The sequence below is a fragment of the Pan paniscus genome, chromosome 7 (assembly GCF_029289425.2).
Source record: "Pan paniscus chromosome 7, NHGRI_mPanPan1-v2.0_pri, whole genome shotgun sequence".
NCBI classification, from domain to species: Eukaryota; Metazoa; Chordata; class Mammalia; order Primates; family Hominidae; genus Pan; species Pan paniscus.
In genome coordinates, this window is record NC_073256.2 from 108084032 (window position 1) to 108100216 (window position 16185).

Sequence of the window (16185 nt, forward strand, 5' to 3'; positions counted from 1 at the left end):
TTTGGGACTGTGGTGCACCTTGAATTAAATTTTTTGTTTAAGTGGATTTTTGGTTGAAGTTCATTTTTTTCCCCACATGGATACTCAGTTTTTGCAGCAATATTTGTGGAAAAGGTTTCACCATTTGAGTTGTTTTGGCATTTTTGTTGAAAATTCAGTTGAGTATATACATGTGGGTCTCTTTCTAAACTCTCTTCCTTTAATCTATCTGTATTTCTTACACTCATACTCTCTCAGTAGTATAGCTTTACAGTTAATTCCTCCAACTTTCTTCTTATTTTTCAAGATTGTTTCAGCTAGTCTAAATACTTAGAAATTCCATGTAACTTTTAGAATTATCTTGTTCATTTCAACACAAAGCCTGTTGGATTTTGATTGATTTGAATCTACAGGTAAAGTTAGGGAGAATATCTTAGCAATATTATTGCTAAACCATAAACATAGTATATTTCTCAATTTATTTTGGCTTCCTTTAATTTACCTCAATTATTTATAGTTTTTATTTTAGAGGTCTTATATATATTTTAAATGTTCATAAGTATTTTATGTGTTTATGCTTTTTAAATATATATTTTAACATTTTAACAATTATTTGTTGCTTATATATAAAAATATAACTGATTTATTTTTAAATCTCAGTTCTTTATTTATAAAATGATAATGATAACTTACAAGATTGTAATAAGAATCCAAATGCATGATCTACATAAAGGACTTAGTGTTAAACACTGAACTAGGAGAAAGTGTTCAACAAATGGCATTATGGAAATAGAAGAACAGAATAGAAGATCTGCATTTTTAAAAATATATAGATATGTTCTTTAATATACACATGTTAATTAATTTTATTCCAAACCCTTGAGGCTTAATTTAAATGAACCCTAGTGAAAAGTATAATAACACTTACAAGCTTAACAAAATAAGAAGTTTGAACTGAACAAGAAAAAAGATTAGATTTTTGTTTATTGTTTTTCAAATTCTTCTTTTATTTTTAAATTTTTAATTTTAATTTTAGATTCAGGGGGTGCATGTGCAGGTTTGTTACAAGGGTATATTGTGTGATGCTAAGGTTTGAGCTTCAGTTGATCCTATCACCCAGATAGTAAACATAGTATCGAATAGGAAGTTTTGCAGCTCTTGCCCCTTTTCCTCTTTCCATCCTCACCAACATGTTATCTTTTGGCTTTTTAATGATAGCCATTCTGACTGATGTGGGATGGTATCTCACTGTGGTTTTGATCTGCATCTCTATGATGATTAGTGATGCTGACCATTTTTTCATATGTTTATTGGACACTTGTATGTCTTCTTTGGGGGTTATTTGTTTTATTCTTGACTTAAGTTCCTTGTACATTCTGGATATGAGCCCTTTGTTAGACGCATAGTTCGCAAATATTTCCTCTCATTCTGTATGTTATCTGTTTATTCTTTTGCTGTGCAGAAGCTCTTTAGTTAAATTAGGTTCCACTTGTCAAGTTTTGTTTTTGTTGCAATTGCTTTTAAAGACTTAGTCATAAATTCTTTGCCAGGCCGATGTCCAGAATAGTGTTTCCTAGGTTTTCTTCTAGGATTTTTATAGTGTGAGGTTTTATATTTTAGTCTTTAATCTTTCTTGAGTTAATTTTGATATATAGTGAGGGATAAGTGTACAGTTTCATTCTTTTGCATATGATTAGCCAATTCCCCCAGCATCATTTATTGAATAGGGAGTTTTTTCCCCATTGCTTATTTTTGTTGATTTTGTCAAAGATCAGTTAGGTGTAGGTGTGCAGCTTTATTTCTAGATTCTCTAATCTGTTCCATTAGTCCATGTGTCTATTTTTGTTCCAGTACCATGCTGTTTTGGTTACTGTAGCCTTGAAATATACTTGAAGTCAGATAATGTGATGCCTGTGGTTTTGTTCATTTTGATTAGGATTGCTTTGGCTATTTGTGCTCTTTTTTGATTCCATATGAATTTTAGAATTTTTTTCTAATTCTGTGAAAAATGACATTGGTAATTTGATAGGGATAGCATTGATTCTGTATCCTGTGGATTTACTAAATTCATTTATTAACTCCCATAGTTGTTTTGTAGATGCCTTTGGACCTTCTAAATTGAGTATCATTTTATCTTAAAATAAAGAGAGTTTTATTTCTTTCTTTTCAATTTATATATATATATTTTTTCTTGCCTTATTTCATGGTTAGTTCTTTGTTGGGAACAGGCCCCCCAAAATCTGGCCATAAACTGGCCCCAAAACTGGCCATAAAAAAAATCTCTGCAGCACTGTGACATGTTCATGATGGCCATAATGCCCACACTGGAAGGTTGTGGGTTTACCAGAATGAGGGCAAGGAACACCTGGCCCACTCAGGGTGGAAAACCACTTGAAGGCATTCTTAAACCACAAACAATAGCATAAGCGATCTGTGCCTTAAGGACATGCTCCTGCTGCAGTTAACTAGCCCAATCTATTCCTTTAATTCAGCCCATCCCTTTGTTTCCCATAAGGGATACTTTTAGTTAATTCAATATCTATAGAAACATGGCTAATGACTGGCTTGCTGTTAATAAATATGTGGGTAAATCTCTGTTCAAGGTTCCCAGCTCTGAAGGCTGTGAGACCCCAGATTTCCCCTTTCACACCTCTATATTTCTGTGTGTGTGTCTTTAATTCCTCTAGCGCCACTGGGTTAGGGTCTCCCTGACTGAGCTGGTCTTGGCAGTTCTTGTTGTACAGGTTAGTACAATGTTGAATATAAGTGGTAAGAATTCGGGGTAAAATATTCAGTCTTTTACCATTAAATATACTGTTAGCTGCAAATTTTTGTAGATGCCCTTGGTCAGATTGATAAGCTTTCTTTTCATTTTAGTTTTCTGAGATTTTAAACAATCATAAATAGGTATTGAATTATGTCCAGTGATTTTTTTGGATCTAGTAAAATGACAATATAATTTTTGTTTTGTTCTGTTAATGTGGTGAATTACATTGTTTAACTTTACAACATGAGACCAATCCTGGGATAAAAAATCCTTAGTCTTGATGTGTTAAACTTTTTACATATTTCTTGATTTGATTTGCTAATATTTTATGATTCAGGGATTATTTATAAATGTGCCACTTGATTGCTAAACATTTGGAACTTGTTTTTTTCTCTAGTTTTTTCAGTTTTTTATTCTGTATTTAGAAGCTCTATTATTAATCTGTATGCACATAATAAATTTTGCATTTAAAAAAATAAGTGGCCAAATAGTAAACAATTTAGGTTTTGGGTGTCATACTGTCTCTGTCACAACCCACATCTGTCTTTGTAGCTCTAAAGTAGACAAAAACAATATGTAATCAAATAAGGATGGCTGCATTCATAAAACTTCATTTAAAAAAGAAACAGGTACAACAATTAACTCAAGATGGATTAAAGACAGAAACGTAAAACCTAGAACCATAAAAACCCTAGAAGAAAACTTAGGCAATACCGTTTAGGACATAGGCATGGGCAAAGACTTCATGACTAATTCACCAAAAGCAATGGCAACAAAAGCCAAAATTGACAAATGGGATCTAATTAAACTAAAGCGCTTCTGCATGGCAAAAGACACTAGCATCAGAGTGAACAGGCAAACTACAGAATGGGAGAAAATTTTTGCAATCTACCCTTATGACAAAGGCCTAATATCCAGAATCTACAAGGAACTTAAACAAATTTACAAGAAAAAAATACACAACCCCATCAAAAAAGTGGGCAAAGGATATGAACAGACACTTCTCAAAAGAAGACATTTATGTGGCCAACAAACATATGAAAAAAAGCTCATCATAACTGGTCATTAGAAAAATGCAAATTAAACCACAATGAGATACCATCTCATGCCAGTTAGAATGGTGATCAATTGAAAAGTCTGGAAACAACAGATGCTGGAGAGGATGTGGAGAACTAGGAACACTTTTACACTGTTGGTGGGAGTGTAAATTACTTCAGCCATTGTGGAAGACAGTGTGGTGATTCCTCAAGGATCCAGAACTAGAAATACCATTTGATCCAGGAGTCCCATTACTGGGTATATACCCAGGGATTATAAATCATTCTACTATAAAGACACATGCACACATATGTTTATTGCAGCACTATTTACAATAGCAAAGACTTGGAACCCACCCAAATGCCCATCAATGATAGACTGGATAAAGAAAATGTGGCACGTATACACCATGGAATACTATACAGCCATAAAAAATAATGCGTTCATATCCTTTGCAGGGACATGGATGAAACTAGAAAGCATCATTCTCAGCAAACTAACACAGGAACACAAAACCAAACACCGCATGTTCTCCTCATAAGTGAGAGTTGAACAATGAGAACACATGGACACAGGAAGGGGAACATCACACACCAGGGCCTGTCAGGGTGTGGGGGGAAAGGGGAGGGAGAGCATTAGGACAAACGCCTAATGCATGCGGGACTTAAAACCTAGATGACAGGTTGATGAGTGCAGCAAACCACCATGGCACATGTATACCTATGTAAGAAACCTGCACGTTCTGCACATGTATCCCAGAACTTAAAGTAAAATATAAAAAATGAAAGAAACAGGTAGCAAGCCAGATTTGGTTCACAGACTGTATTTGCTCATTCGTGAAACAGAATTGATATGTCTTTTAATGAATAAACTTTTTGTCATTATGTAATGGTGATGTCTCTGGTGGTACTCTTTTCTTGACATCTACATTGCCTTATTAATATAAATACTTCTTTCTCATTCTTACTATTTTCATATTTTTTCTTTTAATATATTTATGTCTTTACATTTAATGCATTTCTTTCTAAATAGCATACAGTTGGGCATTGCTTTTTTTCCACTCTAATACTCTCTGTTTTTTAATTGGAGTATCTAGTTCATTGCCTTTTATGTGATTATCAGTATGGTTGGGTTTAAAACAATCATTTTGCTTCTTGTTTCCTATTTGTTCTATCTTTTCTTGAGACTCCACTATTTCCTTCTACCTTCTTTTTGACTAGTCAATTTTTTTATATTTCATTTTACCTCCTCTTTTAAATGTTTATCTGTAACTCTTTTATTTTTAGTGATTTCTTTAGTTATTATAATATGTATCCTTAACTTATCACAGTCTATTTTAAATTAATATTACAGCACTTCCTTATAAGGTAAGAATCTTCCAAACTATACTATGATTTATACACTTGTACTTTGTGCTATTATTGTCATCCATTTGACTTTTACAGATAATTTAAACCACACGATATATTGTTATTACTTGTGATTTAAACGATCTGTGTTTGTGTCTGAAATGTCACTATCTGGATGATCTGAGCATCTGTTATATTGTCTATTGTTTTTCTTGGTTTCCATCCCGTAGTTTTGTCTCCCTGTGTGCCTGATCTTTTAAATTTCATGCCAGTTGTTGGTATTTGAAAAATTATAGAGGTAATTTGAAGTCTAAAGTAAACTTCATCTCAAATAATATTTGCATTTGTTTCTGGCAGATTGTTGGAACAAAAGCAATACCAGCTTACCTTAATCCACTCAGGAATTGAGGTGATTCAAAACTGAATGTCAGTCCTTGTGAGGGCTGGACTACACCAGTTTACCCTCAGTCCTTAGGTGGAGGTCTCGTCCTAAAATTTGGAGATTTGTAGGGCCCTCCCTCTCCTTGGAAGACTCTACATTCTAGTTTGCACCCTCCTAAGCTCACAGTGCTGTTGAAAGCTCAGTTTAGCTTCCCAGCCTCTGAAACTTCTCTTGTAGAATTAGCTACTGTCTCTGCAGAAAACTAGTCCAAATATCAGGCTTGCCTTTCTGGGTTTTCTTCTCTGTGCTTTTGTTTGGTATTCATTTCTTCCTTTGTAGCTCACCAATATTCTCATATTTTTAAAAACATTGTTTATCAAACTTTTCTAGTTGTTCTTGGCAGTAGAATTGGTTCAGATCAACCAGTTGACCAAGCTGAATACATTTTTTCATAATTCCTAAATTTGTTTATGTATCTCCCCAGGATTATATTTATAATTAATTTTATATCTGGCTGGGCTTTTAGTAATATTAGTTATGAAAAACTTTTTTATTGTGAATTGTGTTACATTTAGAAAAACTCATACAAAATCGAGACACAACTAATTATTGTAAAGTGAATATTCAATGTAACTACCACAAAGGTCAAGACTTTTAATTTTAAGCAAAAATTATCTGACTTTAGGAAGTTTATAGATACTCTCCAACAATGATGGTCGTAACACAGTGGAATATAGCAACCTTAATTACAATGATAGGCACATAGAAACTAAAGATTACAAGGCTACTTACAAAGAAATGATAACTTTATCTCAATAAATTTTATTAATTCCAAGTAGAAGGTATATTTCTTAGAGTGGGAGCAAAATAAGAATATTCAGAAACCAGTTCACTGACCAAGGCTTAAAATAAATGCACATTGTGTATAATTCAAAGATGTGGGAAATTGATTATGTTGTTCACAACACTTTTCTCACCAGGATTAGGATATAAAGGATTGAATATCACAATTTGGAGCATTTCAATTTGTGAATAGTAATTAAATTTATTTATTAATTACATACACTTTGAAAGTTAATGTTTCTTACAAATCACAAAAATATAGAAAGGATAAATTGATGAGACTATCTGGTACAAAAGAAAATAGTGGTAGAAAATAAAACAAGCTAAGGTTAGTATACCAAAATCTTTATCATAAGTTTATGTAGTATTTTTAGAGGTGAGCTACACATTTGACTCTGAATTTCTTTTAGTGACAAAGCAAAGAGGGAAAAACAATCAGTTTCAAGATTCACAGTACTACAAACGATTGTTTGAAGATTCACAAACAAACCAATTGTTCAGGAGATGCACAGCTGTTCCTGGTACTGGTATCTGATAAAAATTTCTGCTAGGAGCCCTTATCCTGAAGCTACTTAGATGAATATACAAACTAGAATGGACTGATTTATTTTTAACCAAACGACAAGACACATTAGATGTGGTATAGAAAATAAGTTGCTAAAATGGACTGGACAATCACATGAATATGAGTAAACTAGTTGTGAATATGAACAAGAAAGATACTAAAGACATGTCCAACCAATAGAGAGTTAAATCAGAGGAGAATTTATACCTTATCTAGAGGTCTGAGATAAATGTTTTCCTCTGCCACTTCCTTACAAACAGCTGCTCTACTAAACGGTATTTGATTTCAGTGGACTATTTTAAAGTAGAAACAAGGAGAATCAATGTGAAAAGGGTGTACTATGGTTCTGAAGAGTTATGATTTTCCAAAATTCATCTCAAATTAAGGTGTAAACAAAACATAAAGTCACCTCTGGGACCCAGTAAGTGCTCAATGAGGAAATTCTAGGACTAAAAATGCATTCTATTACATTAAAAATTACTGGCTGGGCTTAACAGCAGGGTACAGAAGAAAGAGTCCATAAACTACTAGAAATTATCCAATCAGAAGAATAAAGAGAGAAAGATTGAGAAAATATCAGCATTGCCTCAGAGACATGTGGGAAAATATCTAAAGTTCTATTATACGTAAAATAGTTCTAGAATTAAAAGAAAGAAATGCTAGAGCATAAAGGTTATTTGACAAAATAATGCCCAAGTTAGTTCTGCTTCTCTTTAGGATCTAGAAAGTCACAAAAGAACATGAACCCCATTGTAACAATAAGTAAAACTGGATAATCTACAAAATCATAACTTTTCTTGCTTACTACCAAGCATGATTCATACTATTACTGAATCAATATAACCGAAATTTTGTGGGGTACATTGAAGCAACATTTGTGAAAGGGGTAAAATCATCCCCATTCCTGTAGAAGGGATCTTTGCCATAGAAACTCTGACACTAGAATTTCTTCAGGCACAGTAGCTGTCCATACGGCTAACTGTTGTCCTATCAGGGTAGTTGAGAAATAGCAGATTAACTTTATTACAGCTCAGTCTCCTCTGTTTTGACCTTCAGGAGTTGGGAAATTGGGCATATCTTTGTTGTTAAGTACATCAAGAAAATTAAATAATTCTTTGGGTCCAGTTGTAATAACAATTATAGCCAATATTTATTAAGCACTTACAATGTACTAGGCACTGTTTTAAGTTCTTTTAGTTGTTATTATACTCAATCCTCCTAACAAATCCATTAGGTAGTTACAATTAATCATTCCTCTTCACATATAAAGAAACTCAGCCCCTGAGAGGATGGATAAGGATCTTTCCCAAGGTCACAGCGTTAGTAAATGATGATGCTGGTATTAGAAATTGGGAGCACGTTCTCCTGAATTGACATTATTAATTAATCTTATGCTCCCTTCCACTGGGGACAGAAGGTGTATTAGTCTAAAGCAATGGCTTACTAGATCACAGTTTAGAAGCTACAAAAAGTAAGTAAGAGGTAGGAAAAAGATATTTGTCTTAATCATCTTTAGTGACTCACCCTACTTTAATGGTTTCAATATGCTAACATATCTCCTTTCCAATTTTGATTTTAAAAAGCACTATAGACATATTTAACTTTACTGAGCATCTGTGTTTAGTTATACCTTACTGTTCCTACCCACTAATCATATGAATTGTTAAAATATTAGTCATTCTTTATGATAGTTTATAAAAATAAAAGTTTTTATTTTAAAAATTCTATTACAAGAGTTTTCATCAAGAAAAATATATTATTAACCTAAAAGGCTCAGAAAATTGGCATAACTATCATCATTGTCATTTCAGTAGTTTAAAAAAATCATACCCTATTCAGATAAATACTGCTTTATTCTTTGATGTATTTTAATAGAAAATAAACTATGACATGAATAAAAACTAAAATAGAGACCTCAGCCTTACTTTAAGGGACAAAAAACTCAAATAACTAGGGCCTCATTTCTCCTTTCTCTTTTTTTCTCTATGGAGTTCTTTCAATTTTCTGCCTAAACAGACTCTGCCCCCATGTGTTGTATATCCTTAATACTGGCATTGGGTTCTCTTACAGGGCTGCAAAAGTACTCAAGTCCACTGAGTAGTTTGGTGGGTTGTTCAGCCAATTTGGCATTAACATCTGCCCAGCTACTAGGCTTGTCTGTATAAAATAAGGCTAAGTCAGTAGTTACAGATGGTCCACTAAAGCTACTCACTCACCTTTGAGATACATGAGAGCTCCCTTCAATCAGAATTGAAATCAAAGAATATGATGATTAGAAAGGAGTTAAAATCCGGAGAAGGAAACTGGGATCACTGTTCTGTAAGACGTTTCTGAGCCCCTCAATCAAAGGAAGAGTCCTTCTGGTTGTTATCATAGCAAATACAAGAGGAAAAAAATAATTGGCAGTCTAGTGTAATAATATTATTCATGTAGAGGAAATATTTAAAAATAATTCATTGAATTATGAAGCAGACATATTGTCTTTGCAATTAGAAATGTTTAACTCTCAGGAATTAACACTGTAGATTTGGTAATGTGGTGTCTTTAACATTTTTTTCTTTGGGTGGTATAGTTTTGTAGGCATAGAAGGAAACTCAGTAGTACATATCAACATCAAAAAAGAACAGAAGAAATGTTAGTGAAAGATTTCAGGATTTGGGTTTTGGTGTTTTTAAGTGCAAAACAGAATTTGCTTTGTATCATTCCATCCTCAGATGTGGTATCAAAGCATTCCATCAAATGGGGAAAAGCTATTATGTATTTATATGAATATATACTACAGAGAAATAAATTCATATTTCTAGAGTTATATTTACATATTTATATATTATATATACATATTTATATTTCTAGAGCTAAGTAATTCTGAATTTTTAAAATCACCTTTAGTTTTTGAAGATGTATATATTTGCATAGCCCAATATTCAATAGTCACAAAAATGATTCCTTCTTCCTGTCCCCCAGACACCAGATCCTGCCTTCAGATATTACCAATTGTTTGTGTATGCTAGCAGAGCATTCTGCACATGTTCTACTAGATATATAAACTTATATTTTCATTTTTTATCAAATGGTAGCATATTACATGCATTATTCTGTGTCTTTGGAGTTTTTTAATGTTATTAATTTATGTTTTACATATGTATATATTCATTGCATAAAGAGATTTCTTATTCTTTTTTATGACTGCATATGGGATGATATTAATTTAACTAGTCCCTTACTCAGCTTCTGTTAATGTAGCCATGTAGGAATGTAGGCCCAATGTAGCCAAATCACAATTTTCTAAAGGACACCAATGCTTAAAGATTTTATGTTAAATCTTCCATATTTTAAAATAGGATACTAATTTTTAAAGATTTTAGAAAACTATGCAAACATATAGTCTATACACTATAAATTATATCAGCAAGTTATATCTGACTAGTGGGCCACCTACACTCCACTTTTAAAAAAAATCTCTGGTAGCTAAATTGGAACAGTCAATGGATGAAGAAGCATATATGTGACATCCATTCAAATTATAGGAATGTTGATGTAATAACATTGATCTTCTTTAATAAAAATATTTTTAAATGTATGATCTTTTCTTTGAACCTAGCATGACATTTAAGGCTAAGGGACTTACAAAATTGGGCCAATAAGAAGAAATACAGACTGTGATACCCTGGCAGCATATGTAACAAAAGTTAGGTTTTTCTTTTTTTTTCAATTATTTTAATTTTTGTTTGTTAGCTTTACTTCTATAAAATTACATATATGTGCTTTAAAATATAAAATATTTCTGCAAGTTTTGTAATATTAAATAGGCTATTTCATATTCCACTCCTATAGCTAGTCAGATAGTTCATACTCACAGGAAGCAACTGCTTTCACTTCTTTTAGCTATTTTTTTCTAGTATTTTCCTTCATTTTTCTTTAAAAAATGCTTATGTGAGAGAGGGCGAGATGGCTGACTAGATGCAGTCACATGGAACAGCTGCCACTGAGGGACCCAGAGGACTGGCGCACTCCTAACAGATCTTCAGAGGGAACCCATTGAGAGTGGATGGAGAGAAGAAACAGAAGCTGGGTCGAAAGGAGATGAAGCTAGGAACCTTGCGTGGGGCTACTGTGCACTGGGACTTGTTCTGGCCCCCAACAACTCCAGGGTAATGGGTGAGTTGAACTGGAAAGGAGCAACCCACTCTTACCAGGGGCCTCTGGAATCCCAACAGGAGGAGACCCCTCCCACCAGGGACACTCAAGTTGGCAAGGAGAGCTGCTTAGAGAAGTGATAGGGGAAGCAAGCCAACTGATGTGGAGCCCAGAGGGTTTGTTGCAGGAGTGTCTGCAGCAGACCATGACCAGGGAAGCCCATCAGCCCAGGCTCGACTTGCCCCCATAGCAGACTTTAACCCTAGGGGAACTGTCAGACCTGAACTCTGCAGGGCAGTCTTGCCCATCAGACAGGAAGGACCATTCCAACTTGAGCACCCCTTGGCCTGCTGGTCTCTCCTGGGGCCCCAGACTGGCCACACTTGCTTGCAGGGCACACTTAGGTGCCCTGGGGTTCTGTATCATAGTTCCTGCCTATGGCAGACCTACCTAACCAGCTGAGAACTCCAGCGAGATGGCCCCTATAACCACGCACCAGTCTACCTGCTCCCTCCCAACGCTGCAGTCTCCCTCAGGCCCACAGCAGCCCCCCATATTGCTTTGCTGGTGCATTTGTGCATGGGTGGGTTTTGCCTTCTTTGCCCTACTGGCACCCTGTGTGCACCCTGCCTTCCCAATGCATGAGAGTACACTCCATCCCTCTTTCACCCACTGGACCACCATTGCAGTCAGAGCCATGGCAGGCACAGAGCCAGCCAGCCCACTTCCACCAGCATCCCACCCTTGCACCAACACTGCCACAGGAGTGAAGCTAGGCACAGAGAACAGTGGACCCTCCCCCACCATGAACATTCACCCCTACTTGCAGCCCACAGAGAACAGTTGACCCTCCCCCACCATGAACATTCACCCCTACTTGCAGCCCACAGAGAACACACACAGACATGACCCTGGCAGTGCCCCACCCCTGTGCTAACACCACCACCCCAGTGAAGGTGTGCACAGTCGCTGTCACTGGCAGGGGCACCCCCATCCCCCAAGCTGTGCTGTGTCTGTCCTGTGGTGAACATGGGCACAAAGGCAAGCATCCTGGCACCCCCTAGCACCCTAATGCAGCTGATGAGCATACACCCCACCATGCTGCTGCTGCCGCTGCTGCTGGGACATATGAATGAGGATGCACCCTGCTGCCACTGCGTTATGAAATACTTTGGCTGACACCATCTATCGAAGTGTAATGACCAGTGGTCTGGGAGCATCTCTTCCCCACCCCCTCTACCCTTCAGTGCAGTGGATTCCTAACCTCAAGGAGCCAGAGAACAAAGTTGGGGACCAATAAAAGTTTCCCATAATTAGATCACACAGTTCAGGAGTTGGAAGCTGAGCATGGCCCCCCTAAAATCTTCCAGAAATGAAGCCGGTTGGCTGAATTCACCTTATACCACAAACACCCAATGTCATCAAATAGGATAAAAGGGAAATAAAAAACCCATTCGGAGGTCAGCAACTTCAAAGATTGAAGAAACATCAGCCCATAAAAATGAGAAAAACCAAAGAAAGAAATCTTACAATTCAAAAAGCCAGAGTTCTTCTTTCCTCCAAATGACCGCACCACCTCTCCAGCAAGGGTTCTGAACTGAGCTGAGATAGCTGAAATAACAGAAATAGAATTCAGATTATGGATGATAATGAAGATCATTGAGATGCAGGAGTACATTGAAATCCAAGGAAGCTAAGAATCACAATAAAATGATAAAGTGGGTGACAGACAAAATAGCCAGTATAGAAAAGAACATAACTGACCTGATAGAGCCAAAAAACACACTTCAAAATTTCATAATGCAATCATAAGCATTAATAGCAGAATAGACCAAGCTGAGGAAAGAATCTCAGAGCTTGAAGACTGGATTTCTGAAATAAGGTAGTCAGACAAGAAAAGAGAAAAAGAATGAAAAGGAATGAAGAAAGCTTCCAAGAAATATGAGATTAAATAAAGAGACCAAATCTATGACTCATTGGTGTCCCTGAAAGAGATGGGGAGAATATAAGTAACTTGGGAAACATATTTCAGAATATCATCCATGAGAATTTTCCCAACCTAGCTAGAGAGGCCAACATTCAAAATCAGGAAATGCAGAGAACCCCAGTAAGATCCTTCACAAGAAGATCATCCCAAAAACATATAATCTTCAGATTCTCCAAGGTCAGAATGAAAGAATACTTGTTAAAGGCAACCACAGAGAAAGGTCAGGTCACTTACAATGGGAAGCCCATCATTCTAACAGCAGATCTCTCAGCAGAAATCTTAAAGGCAGGAGAGATTGGGAACCAATATTCAACACTCTTAAGAAAAGAAATTCTAACTCAGAATTTCATAACCAGCCAAACTAAGCCTCATAAGCAAAGGTGAAATAAGATCCTTTTCAGACAAGCAAATGCTGAGGAATTCATCACCACCAGGCCTGCCTTGCAAGAACTCCTGAAGGAAGCACTAAATATGAGAAGGAAAGTCTGTTACGAGCCACTACAAAAACGTGACTAAATACACAGACCAGTGAAACTATACACAATCACACAAACAAGTCTACATAATAACTAGCTAACATCATGATGACAGGATCAAATCCACACATATCAATACTAACCATGAATGTAAACAGACTTAATTCCCCAATTAAAAGGCAGAGAGTGGCAAGGTGGATAAAGAACCAAGACTTATTTGTATGCTGTCTTTAAGAGACCCATCTCACATGCAATGACACGCATAGGCTCAAAGTAAAGGGATGGAGAAAAGTCTCCAAGCAAAAGGAAAACAGTAAAAAGCAGAGGTGGTGGCCAGGCGTGGTGGCTTATGCCTGTAATCCCAGCACTTTGGGAGGCCGAGGCAGGCAGATCACAAGGTCAGGAAATCGAGACCATCCTGGCTAACACGGTGAAACCCCATCTCTACTAAAAATTCAAAAAAATAGCTGGGTGTGGTGGTGGGTGCCTGTAGTCCCAGCTACTCAGGAGGCTGAGGCAGGAGAATGGCGTGAACCTGTGAGGCGGAGCTTGCAGTGAGCCGAGATTGTGCCACTGCACTCCAGTGCCTGGGCGACAGAGCAAGACTCTGTCTAAAAAAAAAAAAAAAAAAGCAGAGGTGGCGATTTTAATTTCAGACAAAACAGATTTTAAACCAACAAAGATCAAAAAAGACAAAGAAGGGGCATTACCTCATAGTAAAGGGTTCAATTCAATAAGAAAATCTATTCTAAATATATATGGACCCAACAGAGGAGTACCCAGATTCATAAAGAAAGCTTTTGGAGACCTTCAAAGAGACTTAGATTCCCACACAATAATAGTGGGAGACTTTATTTTATTTATTTATTTTTTTTTATTATACTTTAAGTTCTAGGGTACATGTGCACAATTTGCAGGTTTCATACATACGCGTACATGTGCATGTTGGTTTGCTGCACCCATCAACTCATCATTTACATTAGGTGTTTCTCCTAATGCTATCACTCCCACCTCCCCCCACCCAACGATAGGCCCCAGTGTGTGATGTTCCCCTTCCTATGTCCAAGTGTTCTCATTGTTCAATTCCCACCTATGAGTGAGAACATGCGGTAGTTCATTTTCTGTCCTTGTGATAGTTTGCTGAGAGTGATGGTTTCCAGCTTCATCTATGTCCCTACAAAGGACATGAACTCATCCTTTTTTATACCTGCATAGTATTCCATAGTGTATATGTGCCACAGTTTCTTAATCCAGTCTCATTGATGGACATTTGGGTTGGTTCCAAGTCTTTACTATTGTGAATAGTGCCACAATAAACATACGTGTGCATGTGTCTTTATAGCAGCATGATTTATAATCCTTTGGGTATTACTCAGCAATGGGATTACTGGTCAAATGGTAATTCTAGTTCTAGATCCTTGAGGAATCACCACACTGTCTTCCACAATGGTTGAACTAATTTATGCTCCCACCAACAGTGTAAAAGCATTTCTATTTCTCCACATCCTCTACAGCATCTATTGTTTCCTGACTTTTTAATGATCACCATTCTAACTGGTGTGAGATGGTATCTCATTGTGGTTTTGATTTGCATTTCTCTGATGACCAGTGATGAGCATTTTTTCATGTCTGTTGGCTGCATAGATGTCTTCTTTTGAGAAATCTCTGTTCATATACTTTGCCCACTTTTTGGTGGGGTTGTGTGTTTTTTTCTTGTAAATTTGAGTTCTTTGTAGATTCTGCATATTAGGCCTTTTTCAGAAGCGTAGATTGCAAAAATTGTCTCCCATTCTGTAGGTTGCCTGTTCACTCAGATGGTAGTGTCTTTTGCTGTGCATAAGCTCTTTAATTAGATCCCATTTGTCTATTTTGGCTTTTGTCGCGATTGCTTTTGGTGTTTTAGTCAGGAAGTCCTTGCCCATTCCTATGTCCTGAATGGTATTGCCTAGGTTTTCTTCTAGGGTGTTTATGGTTTTAGGCCTAACGTTTAAGTCTTTAATCCATCTTGAATTAATTTTTGTATAAGGTGTAAGGAAGGGATCCAGATTCAGCTTTCTATATATGGCTAGCCAGTTTTCCCAGCATCGTTTATTAAATAGGGAATCCTTTCCCTATTTCTTGTCTTTGTCAGGTTTGTCAAAGATCAGGTGTTTGTAGATGTGTGGTGTTATTTCTGAGGCCTCTGTTCTGTTCTGTTGGTCTATATATCTGTTTTGGTACCAGTACCATGCTGTTTTGGTTACTGTAGCCTTGTAGTATAGTTTGAAGTCAGGTAGTGTGATGCCTTCAGCTTTGTTCTTTTGGCTTAGTATTGTTCCATATGAAATTTAAAGTAGTTTTTTCCAGTTCTGTGAAGAAAGTCATTGGTAGCTTGATGGGATTGGCATTGAATCTATAAATTACCTTGGGCAGTATGGCCATTTTCACAACATTGATTCTTCTTATCCACGAGCGTGGAATATTCTTGCATTTGTTTGTGTCCTCTTTTATTTTGTTGAGCAGTGGTTTGTAGTTCTTCTTGAAGAGGTCCTTCACATCCATGTAAGCTGGATTCTTAGATACTTTGTTCTCTTTGTAGCAATTGTGAATGGGAGTTCACTCATGATTTGGCTCTCTGTTTCTCTGTTAATGGTGTATAGGAATGCTTGTGATTTTTGCACAT

At 36.4% G+C, this 16185-nt stretch overlaps 1 long non-coding RNA gene across 1 annotated transcript in view; it reads right to left on the reverse strand.

Moving 5' to 3' along the window:
• LOC117981448 (uncharacterized) overlaps positions 1–16185 on the reverse strand; it is a 116791-nt gene that overhangs the window by 40002 nt on the left and 60604 nt on the right. Inside the window, exon 3 of the long non-coding RNA XR_008626441.3 lies at positions 12591–12671. This is a non-coding gene — a long non-coding RNA (uncharacterized LOC117981448). The remainder of the gene's footprint in view (positions 1–12590; positions 12672–16185) is intronic.